The sequence below is a fragment of the Eumetopias jubatus genome, unplaced genomic scaffold (genome assembly GCF_037043125.1).
Source record: "Eumetopias jubatus isolate StellerSeaLion01/CBP00866 unplaced genomic scaffold, mEumJub1_p1.0 scaffold_3, whole genome shotgun sequence".
Classification (NCBI taxonomy): Eukaryota; Metazoa; Chordata; class Mammalia; order Carnivora; family Otariidae; genus Eumetopias; species Eumetopias jubatus.
Window position 1 is genome coordinate 75,440,982 of NW_028274809.1, and position 14,919 is coordinate 75,455,900.

Consider the following 14,919-nt stretch of genomic DNA (forward strand, 5'->3'; position numbering starts at 1 on the left):
AAGTAAGTACTCCATGAAACTTGCATGTACCACATAAAATCTATCATAAGCAAATATCCCAATGTCACTGAGGTTATTGCTCTCATCACTAAATACAGTCTTCTCAACAAATACATCATAGAGTTACAACCATCAAACAAAATGAGATTGATTAATATTTCAGGTAATATCTTAGTAAATATAATTCTATGTCCACAATCTCACACACAATTTCTTCTATTTAGTTTAGGCAACTTTTTTTTTTTTTTTTTTTTGGTTTGTGTAACCTTATATATCTAAACTATTGCATCAGATTAGCATTTAATGTGTGTAAGCACAAGGTGTATCTTCCAATCTTTGGAGGAATTATCCTAATAACAAGGCACCTGGGTGCCTCAGTCAGTTAAGCATCTGCCTTTGGCTCAGGTTATGATCCCAGGTTCCCAGGATCCCAGGATCGTAGGATTGAGCCCACATTGGGCTCCCTGTTCAGCAGGGAGCTTGCTTCTCCCTCTCCCGCTCCCCCTGCTTGTGTTCTCTCTCTCAGTCAAGTAAATAAATAAAGTCTTTTAAAAAAAAAGAATGTTTTTACTCTATTTCCTACTTGTCAACAAACCTATAGTCAAATTTACTCTTCAGTTTTTTTCTGATTTCTTCTTGTTTCTAGGAATTGTGTGCCATCTTTACTTTTTTTACTGAATAAATGCATACTCCAACATTTGTATGGCCTTGAGTAATCCAGAATACTTAAATTTGTTTCTATGTTGCTGAAATGACAAAGAACCTGAGCTTGAAGAATGTAATACATAATATAATCTAATATTAATTGTTCTTTATTTTGATGAACTACATAGTTAAGGGAAAAGGTATCCAGGTATTATGGTAAAAGCATGTAACTATGCGATGCCTGGGTACAGCAGTTGGTTAAGCACCCAGCTCTTGGTTTGGGCACAGGTCGTGATCTCTGGGGCCCTGGGATCTGAATTCTGTGTCATGCTTCCCACTAAGCATGGAGTCTGCTAAAGTTTCTCTCTCTCAGGGTGCCTGGGTGGCTCAGTCAGTTACGTGTCTGCCTTCAGCTTAGGTCATGCTCCTGGAGTCCCAGGATTGAGTTCCACATTGGGCTCCCTGCTCAGCAGCGAGTCTTTTCTCCCTCTGCCCTTCACCCCACTTGTGTGCTCTCTCTCAAATAAATAAATAAAACCTTAAAAAATTTTAAAAAATCCCCTCTCTCTCTCCCTCAGCCCCTCTCCTGCGTGCTCTCTCTCAAATAAATAAATAAATCCTAAAAAAAAAAAGGCATGTAACTATAATTGAGAAGATGGACTCTTTCTACATGGTATAAAATGAAACCGGGTTCAAGGTTTACTTGTATCATTTATTAACAAAATAAATTTGAATCAGTCACTCTTATTTCACTCTTTCATCTCAAAAAGGTGCAGAGGAGGGGCAAGAACCTCATCTTAAAAAGAAGGAAGTAGAAGCTTACAAGCATTTCTTTTCCTTTCCAAGTCTACCTTAATAGTTTAATTTGGCTTGAAATTGCTTTTTTAACTAGTTCAAAGTTATTAGCAAATTTTGAAATGATACCGATGCAGCAGTTTTAACTTAAAAAATCATGAGAGTCTGGCCCCTTGCTACATGATTTAGAAGATATATATGTAATTTGATTTTTACTAAATTAGTGAAAGATAAATAAAAGGCCAAGCTAAACTCTAAAACTTCATAATTAATTCTAAATTGCTTATATTTTGCAAAATAAAAGAAAATTGGCATGGATTTTATTCTTTCTGAGACCAGAGAACAAATTAAGAAGTATGTAATAGATGATGTCTTTTATTTTTAGTCTTTTTATGAGGTTTGAGTATATACACAAAAGTGTGCCTAACCTAGCTGTATAGTTTGGTGAATTTTCATAAACAGAATACACTTGTATAATTAACACCCTGATTAGGAAACACAACATTACTAGAAGCCCAGAGTCCCCTTCATGTCTTCTTCCAGTCACTAGCCACCACACACAATACAAGTGTGGCCACTGTGTTGACTTCTAAAAGCATACTTTAGTATGCTTTTAGTATTCACATATTTTCTATTCTACAGAAATGAATTATACAATTGTTTTATTGTGTGATTCTACCCACATTTACTTTTCATTCCCCTAGTGATCATTTAGATGAGTTAAATAGTTATATCATTTAAATAGTTTACTTACATAGTTAGAGTTAAGTAGTTAAATGGTTATATCATTCATAGTTATAGTTAAATAGTTTTATCATTTAAATAGTTCCAGTGTTTGGTGGATCCAAATAATGCTAAAGTGGTTATTTTGAAATCTGTCTTTTGGGGAATATAAATGCGTGTCCTGTTGGGTATATACCTAGAAGTAGAATTATTGGCATAGAGAGGATGTGTGTATTCAGCTTTCCTAGATACTGTTGTGTGATTTTTTTTCAAACTGATTTTATCACATTTGGCTCCCATCAGCAACACATGAGGATTCCTGTTACTTCACATCCTTGTCAACACTTAGGATTACCAGATTTTTAAAAACTTTAGCATTTCTAATGTGTGTAGTAGTAGTATTACATTCTGTTCTTAATTTGAATTTTTTTGACAACTCATGTCGTCAAGTATCTTCTCTTATGTCTTATCTATTCTTTTCTCTGATGAGTTTGCTCAAATCTTTTTCCCACTTTCCTTCAGTTGTGTCACATTCACATTATGCAATTCCCAAGATCTTTGTGAAATACAGTTTTTTTTGGTGTAGAAAAACATATATAAAGAATAGGAGAATCAGAATTTGGAGGATGCTGGAGGGTCTCTAGTCAGTGTTGCTACTCTAGTCTTCCCTGGAACTAAAATAAATGTCAATAAGTATCCATGCACAGTTTCATGGGGACAGCACAAAAGCCACACCTGGAATATTTCACTAGCAAGCATGCCATTGATTACAATTTTTGTCATGTTGCTATGAGCATTATCTAACAATAAGTCAGCTCTGAGGAGAAGTTCTGTGTTTTTACATAATATTTTTATCTCTGTGCAGCGACTTACCTTTTTGTAGCATGGCTCCCTCCTAGCTTTTCTACCACAGGTAGACCTTCCTAGGTTTCACCATTGCAGATTGTGTGTGTGTGTGTGTGTGTGTGTGTGTGTGTGTGAATTGTAGTAGTTCCTGGTACATTTTGGATATGAGGGTTTTGTTTTTGGATATCTGAATGCAAATACTTCTCCAATTCTCTGAGGCACTTTTTCCTTTTCTTAAAATTGTTTTAATGGAAATTTTCAATTTTTAGCTTAATAAAATGATCAACTCTCCCCCTGGATAATTAGCTCTCTTCATCTTAGCATATTCCAAATTAACTCAGTTAGTTTTCTCTATTGTCTTCTATAAGGTCTATTGTTTTATAAGGTAATTGCCATGTAGATCAGCCATTTCTCAGAAATTAAATTTTGTGTATATTGTGAAGTAAGAGTCAAGATATTTTTCGTTTCCTGTGTGCTTATACAAATGCTCCAGCACATTTTAGCAAGAAGGTTGTTTTTGCCCTGTCACACTGTACTGTCCCTGTATCATAAGTCAAATGATCATTTATGTGGGTCTTTTTCTAGACTCACTCTTTTGTTCTTTTAGTCATTTTATCTACAATAGAACTAATGCCATATTGTTTTAATTATCTGATAAATTTTGTTTTGTTTTTCTCTTTTTCAAGATTGCCTTGTCTATTCTTGGTTCTGTGCATTTCTACATAAATTTTAAAATCATCTAGTCAATTTCAGCAAAAAAAAAATACAGACTTTTATTTGGATGACATTATACATACACAAATATAAATATATTGTGTCCTGTTCATAATGAAAAATGAAAGCCATGTATGAAATTCCATTGTTATTTCAAATTCAGTTCTTATAAAAGTAAGTAACTCCCATGTAATCGGTGTAAAAGAGAACAAAGCAATGAGCTGAACATTTAATAAAATCAGATTTGATAGAGATGGCTGAGGGTTGTCACTTAAGAACCACAAAAATACAGATACAGGAAGAATTTAAGTGTGGGGGGTTAGTGGAAGAAGATCGTTGCTTATAATTCAAATTTTACCTCTGATTTTTCATTCAAATAAAATTGGAAGTTTTTCAACACAAAAAAAGTATAAACAGGGATCAAAGCACTTAAGGAGAATTCCAAATGTTGGAGAGATTTATGATGTAATGTTAATAAACATTTTCAATTGAGATAAAAATGTGTCTGACTCTTAAGTTCTCAACTGACTAAGAAATAAACCTAAAATGTCTGGAAGTTGACAAATTGGAATGAAATAATATGAATCTAGTTTAGAAAAGATATTATGACCTGTTCACATTTTTTAAGCCTCAAAATTGTGTGTTCATTTAAATAATTACAGTTAAGCAATTGAAATAATTAGTGTCATATATTATCTGTAAAATTTTCTGAAAATGTTAACTTAATACAAAAAAGCCTGGAAATCTAAGAGAAATTTAAGATCCTAAAATGAATCTAAGATCCTAAATTTAAGATCCTAAATGAATCTGAGATCCTAAAAATGATAAAGTATCACTTTTAGGTATTTCAATATTATATTGAAATATCAATATTATATTAGCTTAAAATTTTCTCACATTAAATTGTATTATTGACTATCATTTGAAGAGGTAGTGTGATTTACCAATTGCCTATGTTGGAGCTATTTCAATATACAGATAAAATATATTTTTTTCCTTTACAAATGCTCAAAAAAATCACTCAATAACAAAACATTAGGCTAAAAATTGGCAATCAGATGTAGAATTACCTGGAGTAGTTTTGTTCCCCAGGAATATTTAATAAATTATATTTTCTTTAATTTCTGTTCATACCTGGTGATCATATTGCACTGAGATTAAGTGAGAAGTCATTAGAATAATGGGGAAATAACTAACTTTCCCAGTTTATGATTATATATCATTGAGAAGAGCCAGTACAAGCTTCCAGCGAAATAATCCTTCATGTAAATTTGACAGTGGTTCTTTTAGAAATGGGAAAATGTGAAATAACCTGGGAACGGTTTTCAGGAATTAACAGAAAAGGATAAAGGAATTTGACTTTGTGCATGAAGCAGCAGTGACTATATTGGATTAAATAATGTGTGCTCCCTTCTTCCACTTGGTCCTTCATCTTAGGGGTCTTTTTCCCCCATACCATAAGATATCTCTCGAAGTACAAAGAGAACTGTTGTAAGCATTGGCTTGTGTTTTTTTTTGCCATTATTTTTTTTTTTTTTAATTTGAGTATGGTTGACATACAGTTACTTAGTTTCAGGTGTATTCCTTCATCTCTCTCCTCAGCCATGTGTACTTAATGTTCTCCATTTGGGTAAGCAGTTCAGAAGAGGTGATTTTGGACAGAAAGCAATGAGGAAAACCTCCGCTCTCAGAAAGTCATTGAATCGTATCCAGTTGGTTCTAGGGCTCTATGCCTGGGTCCTGACCTCAAATAATCTGCACTGAGCCTGGGTTCTTTTCTGTTTTCCCTCCCCTTCCTTCATCTTTACACGGCCCATTTGCTTGCTTCCCTTACCTCAAATAATTCTGCTCACTTTTATGTTGCTGGATTTGTGTTTTGGTCCCTCCCTTCCTCTGCACCTCAAATGTCCATTCGGCCCTGTCCTGATGCCTCCCAAGCCCCAGACTGACAAAACCTGTAGATTGTTTTAGTGAAGAGTATGTATTTAAATTTTTTGGTGGCTTGTGATGAAAAAGACTTTAGGATGTTTGGATCTGTCCAAACAGAGTAATTCAGTTAAGACTGGATTGACTAGGGGCACCTGGGTGGCTCAGTAGGTGGAGCGGTCGATTCTGTTTCAAATCGGTTTCGGCTCAGGTCTTGATCTCTGGGGTCGTGGAATCAAGCCCTCATTGGGCTCTGCACTCAGCAGGGAGTCTGCTTGAGGATTCTCTTCCTCTGCCCCTCCACCTGCTCATGTTCTCTCTCTCTCTCAAATAAATAAATAAATCTTAGGGGAAAAAAAAACTGGATTGACTGTATATTTTTTTTTTTCTAAATTAAATCGAGACAAACTTCCTAATTCTGTTGCACAGGTTTTATTTTATATTGTTCTCTTAGTTTTCATAGTGCTCAATAATGACAATACAGTCATCTTAGAGCTATAGTTTTAGTGTACTTGTTCTTCTAGAGTGAATATTTATATTTAACATTATATCACAGAATCATCTAAAAGGTATCTTAAAGAAATGAGTCCTGAGAGATGGCCAATTAAAACAAAAAGAGATTATTTGGCCAAAAACATTTGGAGTTATGAATCATACCAGAGACTTTTTTGAGGATGTTTAAATGCACTTGATTACATCAAGGTCCTGCAGTTTAAAACATATATATTAATTTATTAATACATATTAATAAGCCGTTTTCTCTTATTCTTATTTGAAAGACTTTGGAAAGGAACCACACTATTGTCCTCTTTTTGTAGGAATGCATAATAGTTAATATACCAGTCTACATAATATACTTCAAAACAATCATCATTAGATCTATATTTATTTTTATTGCTCATTCCAAAAGTGGGTGGAAATGGGCTCTGAGAACTATGTTTGAAGAACTTTGCCTGCTTCTCTTATTTATATTGCTTAGTCCTCAAATTCCAACTGAGTGACTACCGATTTTGTTAAACTCCATCGTTTGATAATAGTAGGAAGAACCTATGTTTTGGACCTGAATGAAGATAGATCTATTTCTTGATTTCTCTACTTACTATCTTTGTAGACTTGGGCATCTTCACTAAACTCTCTGGGTCTCAAATTTCTCCTCTGGAAAACAGCATGAAGAGTTACCTTTTTGTCCTGCAGAGAATTAAATGAGATAAGATACATTAAGTAGACAGCACAGTTCCTGGATATAGTATTCCATAAATGTTAGCAGTTGCTGAAAACTGTTTCTGAATAATTTCTGAAAGTTATTGCTCTGTATTCATTTTAAATTATTTCTTAGCACATCCTAAAATTTAAAATCATGGATCCAGACTTGTTCTATATGAGAGAAAATGAACATTTTTAAGTTATTTTGTGTAAAGCAGATTTTACCTAAATGCCTAGTAAAATTTCAGTTAACAATTTTAAAAAATGCCTATTTCAGAAAACGTTAGTGAATATAATTCCTGTTGATAAAAGCATACCAACATTCCTTTTTATCTAGATATGAGTCAAAAGACCAAGAAACACTTGGGAGAAACATCACTTAAACTTCCAGTTTACTTATTTATGTAATTTTGTTATTTTGGGTTATATGTGAAAAATTATTGTTTTAAAATTGCAATTATTCTTTTATTCATTTTGAATATATTTGATCTTGCATTTGGTACAGTACTGTTTTCCTTCACATTCATCTAGCCTCCTATTTGATTAAAACCATATAACATATTAGAAGCAAGAGAAGCTGCCCCTTTCTGTTTTCTCTGCCCTGAGAGCAGTTCTCCTGCCACAGCCCCTCATCCCCTAAAATTGTACGCCTCTGCACAGTTCATGTCCTCCCCCTTCTTGGGCAGGAGCACCCTTCAGTCGAGCCCGATCGCTGTCTGCAGTGGCGCTAAGAACACCAGAGACACTGACGGATGGGAAACTCAGCGGCTTGGCAGCCCCACGTCCCCTGACCTCGCTTATTCCTAGCTGCAGCTTCCGAACCAGCGCCATTTCAAGGGACATCCAGACAGCGGCCAAGTTCACTGTGGCTGGGGCTGCCATGCTAGGGGTGGCTGGCTTTGGGGCTGGAATCAGGACTGTATTGGGAAGGGTCATCATTGGTTATGCCAGGAACCGTCTCTGAGGCAACAGCTCTTTTCCTACGCCATTCTGAGCCTTGCCCTCTGGGAAGCCATGAGACTCTTTTACCTGTTGGTGGCCTCGTCATCCTCGTCTCCCTGCGAAGGAGGCTTCTCGGCCTCCCACGGGTCTTTCTCCAGTGTTTCATCTGTCCTGTTATATTCCTTTTCCTCTACCTCCCGAGGCAGCCTGGGGAAAGTGGTTGGCTCAGTATTTGGCACAGAAAGACAAATAAATACTGTAGAGAAAGGAAAGAGAAAGAAAAAAAGAAAAAGAAAGAAAGAAAGAGAGAGAGAGAGAGAGAAAGAAAGAAAGAAAGAAAGAAAGAAAGAAAGAAAGAAAGAAAGAAAGAAAGAAAGAAAAAGGAAGGAAGGAAGGAAGAGAAGGAAAAAAGAAAGAAACAAACAAGAGAATCCTTTTCATGTATTTTGAGATAAATAATGACTACCAAAACTTAGAGAAAACTGAGAAAAGTTTGAGTTTAAAAAATGGAAATCCCTAAGCAGAACATAAAATACACATCTAGACATATGTCAGTATAATGATTCCAAACAGGCCCTTTCAAGACTGTCTGATCCTGGAGTGTGTTGCTCAGGTCCTCCTTCAGAACCCAGGAGTCATCTGGCTGCTCACAGCCCAGTCCCTCGCCAGAATTTCCTTGCATCCAAAGGAAGATACTTCATCCACACTGACATGCCCTCTCCAGGGCAGCCAGCATCCTAGGACTGATCACAGGGAGGTTTCAAAAGGCCTGTTCCCCTGGTGTCAAAAACAGCTCTGAGAGGCACTGCAGCTCTGGAGCTCTCTGAATGAGTGACTGAAGCTCTGTTGCTGCTGTTTAGTCCTGCTGCCCTGCCTCACATGGGTATTTTCTTCCCCACAGAACCCCCATTAAACCTCCTGGTTGCAAACCTGATTTTCATTCGGTCTGTTTCCCTAGGGAAATCAACCAACAGAAATCCTGAAGGAAGTTGTGAGAAATGATTTGGTTACAACTCAAAGAACTTATATCTTCCTCCAATCCCATTGTACTCCAAAACCTCTGTTAAAAAAAAAAAAAAGTAAATTATGAGGTAGAAAAAGCTATACCAATAAAGATAGAGGATCTATGGTGGAAATAATTGAGAATAACCGTGTAATCAATTTCTTATGGGAAAATGTATCTGAGACCTCTAATAGCCCTCACAATTTTCAAATGTCAATAAGTGCAGTCAATTAAATCTTTTGATATTTATTCAGGTGAAAATGATATGTGAAGGCATCCCATTCCCTGTTTTCTGTCCAATCCTGGGAAATCACACACAAAATCATTCTTTGTATTCTGCATTACAGCACAGCAAACAATGTAGTACAAATGTTTTCATTAGTTTATTGGCAGGAGGTAATATGGATTAACAATCTGTCTAAAAATCAATACCAATGATTTGTAAGTACTGATTAAATTGAAAGCCCTTGTTAAGTTAATTAGATTGAAAGTAATACTCTTGATAATGAAAAGCGTGGGTAGGCTTTAATAGCGGAGAAAGAATTGCATTTGGTTCCTGGGCCGCCAACTGGAAGAAGAAAATACAGAGAATGACAAGGATAATAAAGGGACGTTCCACCGCATATCAGTCAGATAAATTCTATTCCTCAGAGAGGTGAGGGTTAAGCCTGCCTGTTTACCTGAAGAAAATAAATAAATAAATAAACCCTGTAATTTAAACAAAGAAAACAACAGCTCTGATGGAGGATGGACTTAGTGCCAAGCCTTTAACATGGAAACAAAATCTTGGAGATCAAGATTCCAGATTCAGCTTTTAACTCACGGCCAAACTCAGAGAAACTTGAGGGTGTGATCTAATAATTTGCAGCCTCCTAGGCTCAGAGTCCTCTATGATCCGAAAACAACTTCAGATTCTATATTTGGAAACATATTACTGTATCTATATACTGATAAGAATTCTAAAAAGAGCACGGTGAAAATTATAGGAAACTACGTGCTTGTATTCAAAGAAGAATAAAGAGTATTCTTGTTCTTAAGAAAACACTTTTCTTGAGTTGTTAGATCCTGTAGTCCCAGCACAGCTAAAACTGTGTTAAATTCCCAACTGCTCTGTTTGCTCTATGATCTTGTGAGAATCTCTAAGCAGATCAGAAAATCAACTTTCTTAAAGGAGAATGATAAAGTATTCATCTCATATGATACAGGAATGAAGTAAAATTTCATATGAAAGTATGGAGTACAGAGCTTGTATAGTAGGTTAACAGTTCACCAACTGTTAATTGTTTATTTGAGCCACTTTCAGTAATTGAAATTTATTATTAATCTTTTTTTAATTATTTTATTGTATTATGTTATGCTACTCACCATACATTACATCATTAGTTTTTTTTTAGATTTTATTTATTTATTTGAGAGAGAGAATGAGATAGAGAGAGAGCATGAGAGGGGAGAGGGTCCGAGGGAGAAGCAGACTCCCTGCTGAGCAGGGAACCCGATGTGGGACTCGATCCCAGGACTCCAGGATCATGACCTGAGCCGAAGGCAGTCGCTTAACCAACTGAGCCACCCAGGCGCCCTACATCATTAGTTTTTGATGTAGTCTTCCATGATTCATCGTTTGCCTGTAACACCCAGTGCTCCATTCAGCACGTGCCCTCTTTAATACCCATCACCAGGCTAGCCCATCCCCCAACCTCCTCCCCTCTAGAACCCTCAGTTGGTTTCTCAGAGTCCATAGTCTTTCATGGTTCATCTCCCCCTCCCTCCAATTTCCCCCCTTCATTTTACCTTTCCTACTATCTTCTTTTTTTTTTAACATATAATGTATTATTTGTTTCAGAAGTACAGATCTGTGATTCAACAGTCTCACACAATTCACAGCGCTCACCATAGCACATACCCTCCCCAGTGTCTATCACCCAGCCACCCCATCCCTCCCACCCCCTGCACTCCAGCAACCCTCAGTTTGTTTCCACAGATTAAGAATTCCTCATATCTATTTTTTTGTTATTATTCTTACCTTAATACTTAAGTCTAACATTTCCAATAATTCTAATTTATTTTAACCAAAATCAATCATTGGAAAGTTAGGACTGTGCTTTAAATATATTCATATAAGACATAAATGAAATTTTCAATAAACAATTACACATATGGAAAAATTATAAATAAGCAGTATTTTTAAAATCAATTTTTTTTCTTTTCAAGGTTCTATAAATCTTACTGAGATAATGAATTTTGTAATTTTGAAAGTCTTTCTCATATAATGAGTATTGTGCAGCACTAAGTAGATTTAACTACTCTTATATTCTCTATTACTGATTTTCAATTGCCATATTATTATTTTGGCATTTCAAAATCTTTTTAGAACCTCTTATATAAAAGACAAATAGGTTGTGATTGAAGAGCCAATATTCAAGGTCTCATCTTAAAAAAAAAAAAAACTGTCTTTTTTTCCATTCCAAAGCATAAGAAATAGAGATCACTATCTCAATTTGAAAGAAAAAAAAAGATATAACTAAATGAATAATTTTAAAAAGCTAAAAAAATAGTTGATTTACTAGAGTATCTGTTTCAAGAAATCAGAAACAAAAGGAAAAAAATCAAAGATAATGAAGGTGGATGTTGGGAACTATTAAAAAGGAGGAGTAAAAAACTCAAAGTAGAAAACAAATATAAAATAGAGAAATCCAGAAATTATAAAGTTGAGTCTTTGTAAAGCTTAATAAAATGAATATTTTATAAGGATGATCAAAAAGAGAACAAAAATATCAGCAACAAATTTTTAAAAAATTAAAATAATAACTAAATTAAACTAAAATTAAAATACTACTATTATGAAGATATAAGGACATCACATAAGGGCGCCTGGGTGGCTCAGTGGTTAAGCGTCTGCCTTCGGCTCAGGTCATGATCCCAGGGTCCTGGAATCGAGCCCCGCATCGGGCTCCCTGCTCAGTGGGGAGCCTGCTTCTCCCTCTTCCTCTCCCCCTGCTTGTGTTCGTTCTCTCGCTCTCTCTCTCTCCCTGTCAAATAAATAAGTAAAATCTTAAAAAAGAAAAAAGACATCACATAAAATTAAAGTTATGTAAGATCTTTAAAAATAGAACAAAAACTCTACAAAACATGTTTGGGAGAAATTAGAGACTAATTAAGATTATGTTATATTCATGGATTTAGAGAGAACATTGTAAAGATATGAATTTTTGGCACATTGGTCTATAGATTTAATGTAATTTAAAGCAAATTCCCAGTAGATTGTTTTATGAAAATTAACACACTGATTATAAAATATACATGAAAATGCAAATTATCAATAATAACCAAGACAACGCTGGTACTAGAGGGCTTTATTTAACTTTCATATTTTATATATGACTTTATATATGACATAACTTTCATAAAATTCTAGTGTGTGAACAGTGGGTTGTTGGCGTATATATAAGCTAATCAGTGGAACAGATTACAAAGTCCAGAGGCCCACCCACAGATATACAGCCAACTGACTATGACATGAAAAAAATTAACCTGAGGAAAAGGAAAACTGACAAATTGGACTTTATTAAAATTAATAAATTGTTTCTCAAAACACACTAGTAGGAGTTTGAAAAGGCAAGCCATAGGGAGAAGATTATATGTAAACATGTGTATCATGTATGTGTATGTATGAATGACAAATATTAAGAATATAAAAAGAAGTATTTCACATCAACAATATCAAGATAGACAACCCAATAAATAATAGGCTAATGATTCAGTCAAATATTTTAAATAAAAGCCATCCAGTGATCCATAAAGATGAAATGATGCCCCACATTATTCATCATCAGGAAAATGAAAGGCAAAACAACAATGAATTACTACTCTACATTTGCTAGAATGGCTAAAATATAATAAGATACTTCCATTTCTAAGCATTGGTCCAAGGATATGGGACTCTCATATATTGATGGTGGGAGTGTTACTTCGTATACTCCCTTTGGAAAAGTATTTGACAAATATTTGCTGAAGCTAAGTGTGCATATATATTTTGTAAAGCAGTGATTTTATATCTATGTATATGCCTAACAAGATGAATACATATGCTCATCAAAATACATGAAAAAACAGGGGCACCTGGGTGGCTCAGATGGTTAAGCATCTGCCTTCGGTTCAGGTCATGATCTCCAGGTCCTCAGATAGAGCCCTACGTCTGGTTCCCGGCTCAGCAGGGAGTCGGCTTCTCCAGTCCCCAATCATGCTCTCTCTCTCACTGTATCTCTGTCTCGAATGAATAAATAAAATCTTGTAAAAAATACATGAAAAAACAATCTTTATATCAACATTACTTATAATACGTAAAATGTCCATTACTATTAGCTAGATATAGACTGACATATTAATGGTGAGCTTTATGTCAATGAAAATGAATGAACTAGCATTACGTATAACAACATTGATAAATTTCGGTAACATAATGTTAAGCAAAAAAGCTAGACCAAAATGTACATATGGCATAATTTCATTTATATGCATTTCAGATGTAGTCAGTGGTGACAGACGTTCAAAGAGGGTAATCTTTCATGGTGGAAACAATAACTGAAACACAGTTAATCATATTGAGTTATTAATAAGAATGGGGTGTACAACTGTCAGGAATGGAACATATTACATTTCTTCTCTTTAGTTCCTCATATACTTTTTAAATAGAGTTTCTAAACTACAGGATTGCCTTTGCCTTTCATGGCAAATGATAAAGAACACTTAAGTAGGTTCTAAAAGAAGTATGACCCAATATGCTAGGCTCATTGATCCAAAGCTAACCTGTTTTAAAGATCTATTACATCTCTTGAATCAAAATCAAAACATAGGTGTTCAGAATAATGCGAGTCAAACTCACTGAAATTCTCTTTGCTTTAATCCCCTATAAATCAGATATCAGTACCTTCAAAAAGCGATGGTGGCATCCAAATTAAATGATGACCTCTGGATTGTCATACTATGGAGCCGCTTATAATCTTCCCCAGTCTCAATTAGCAGAAGGAAGAAAGATATTTTTAATCATTTTATTGATCCATTCGTTACCTGAACAATGTTGAAACATAAAGTGATTTGTTTTTCAAAAACCTGACTCCAGGACAAAATTGTCAGACTCCCAGCTGTGCTCATTCTCTGCTACCATCTAAATCGTACACTCATGCATGTTACCCACCCCCCGCCTTATTGTGTGTTTCACAGTGTGTAATTTTGCTAAAACAAGCCCTTTAATTATACACTGCCAAAAGTGTCACCTACTGTTAAATGATTCCTGTGCTGCAGACAGAAAAACTGTAGGTCCTTCAAGGTTCTGAAGTTTCCATTACGTGCACAGACCCCAGGAGCAGCTGTTAACAAATCTGTTGGTGATTTTGTATAAAAAAAGAGCCAGGCTGTGCTCCTGCTGTACTTTCGGTCAGAGAGAGCAATTTGCATTTTGACAGGTTCCGTGGGCAAGAGAAAAGACAACACATGTAAATAACAGCTCAACATGAAACATTTGGACCAACAGATTCCTAATATTGAAAGTTTCATTAAATAATGAGCAGTGATCAGAGAGAAATTTATCTTGGGGGAAAGGTAATATGAAAGCTATTTCTTTTGATTTTGCATTATTCTTAAGTATTTTTAAAAGAAATGTATACTTTAATATTCTACTAGACTGTTTTTATTTTATTTTATTTTATTATTTATTCAAGAGAGCGAGAGATAGAGTGAGACCGCAAGAAGGGGGAGAGGGAGAAGCAGGCTCCCTGCTGAGCAGGGACTCGATCCCAGGAGCCGAAGGCATATGCTTAACCAACTGCACACTTCTTTAGACTGTTTAACATGATTCTAAATTGATCAAAATCAAGTAGAATAAGACAAATTTGGGTAGTGGTGTGACTAAATTTTGTTTTTAAGAAATTTTTTTAAATATTTGAATTTGCTGTTCTTTTATTATATGGAACTTTTATCTAGGGACGCCTGGGTGGCGCAGTCAGTTAAGTGTTTGACTCTTGGTTTCTGCTCCCCAGGTCACAATCTCAGGGTTGTGAGATTGAGCCCCACACTAGGCTCCACACTTGTCGGAATCTGCTTGAGATTCTGTCTCCCTCTGCCCCTCC

The 14,919-nt window shown here is 35.4% G+C and overlaps 1 pseudogene; it reads left to right on the top strand.

The window, feature by feature from the left end:
- Positions 1–14,919, top strand: part of LOC114216480 (ATP synthase F(0) complex subunit C2, mitochondrial pseudogene) — a 96,622-nt pseudogene that overhangs the window by 69,565 nt on the left and 12,138 nt on the right.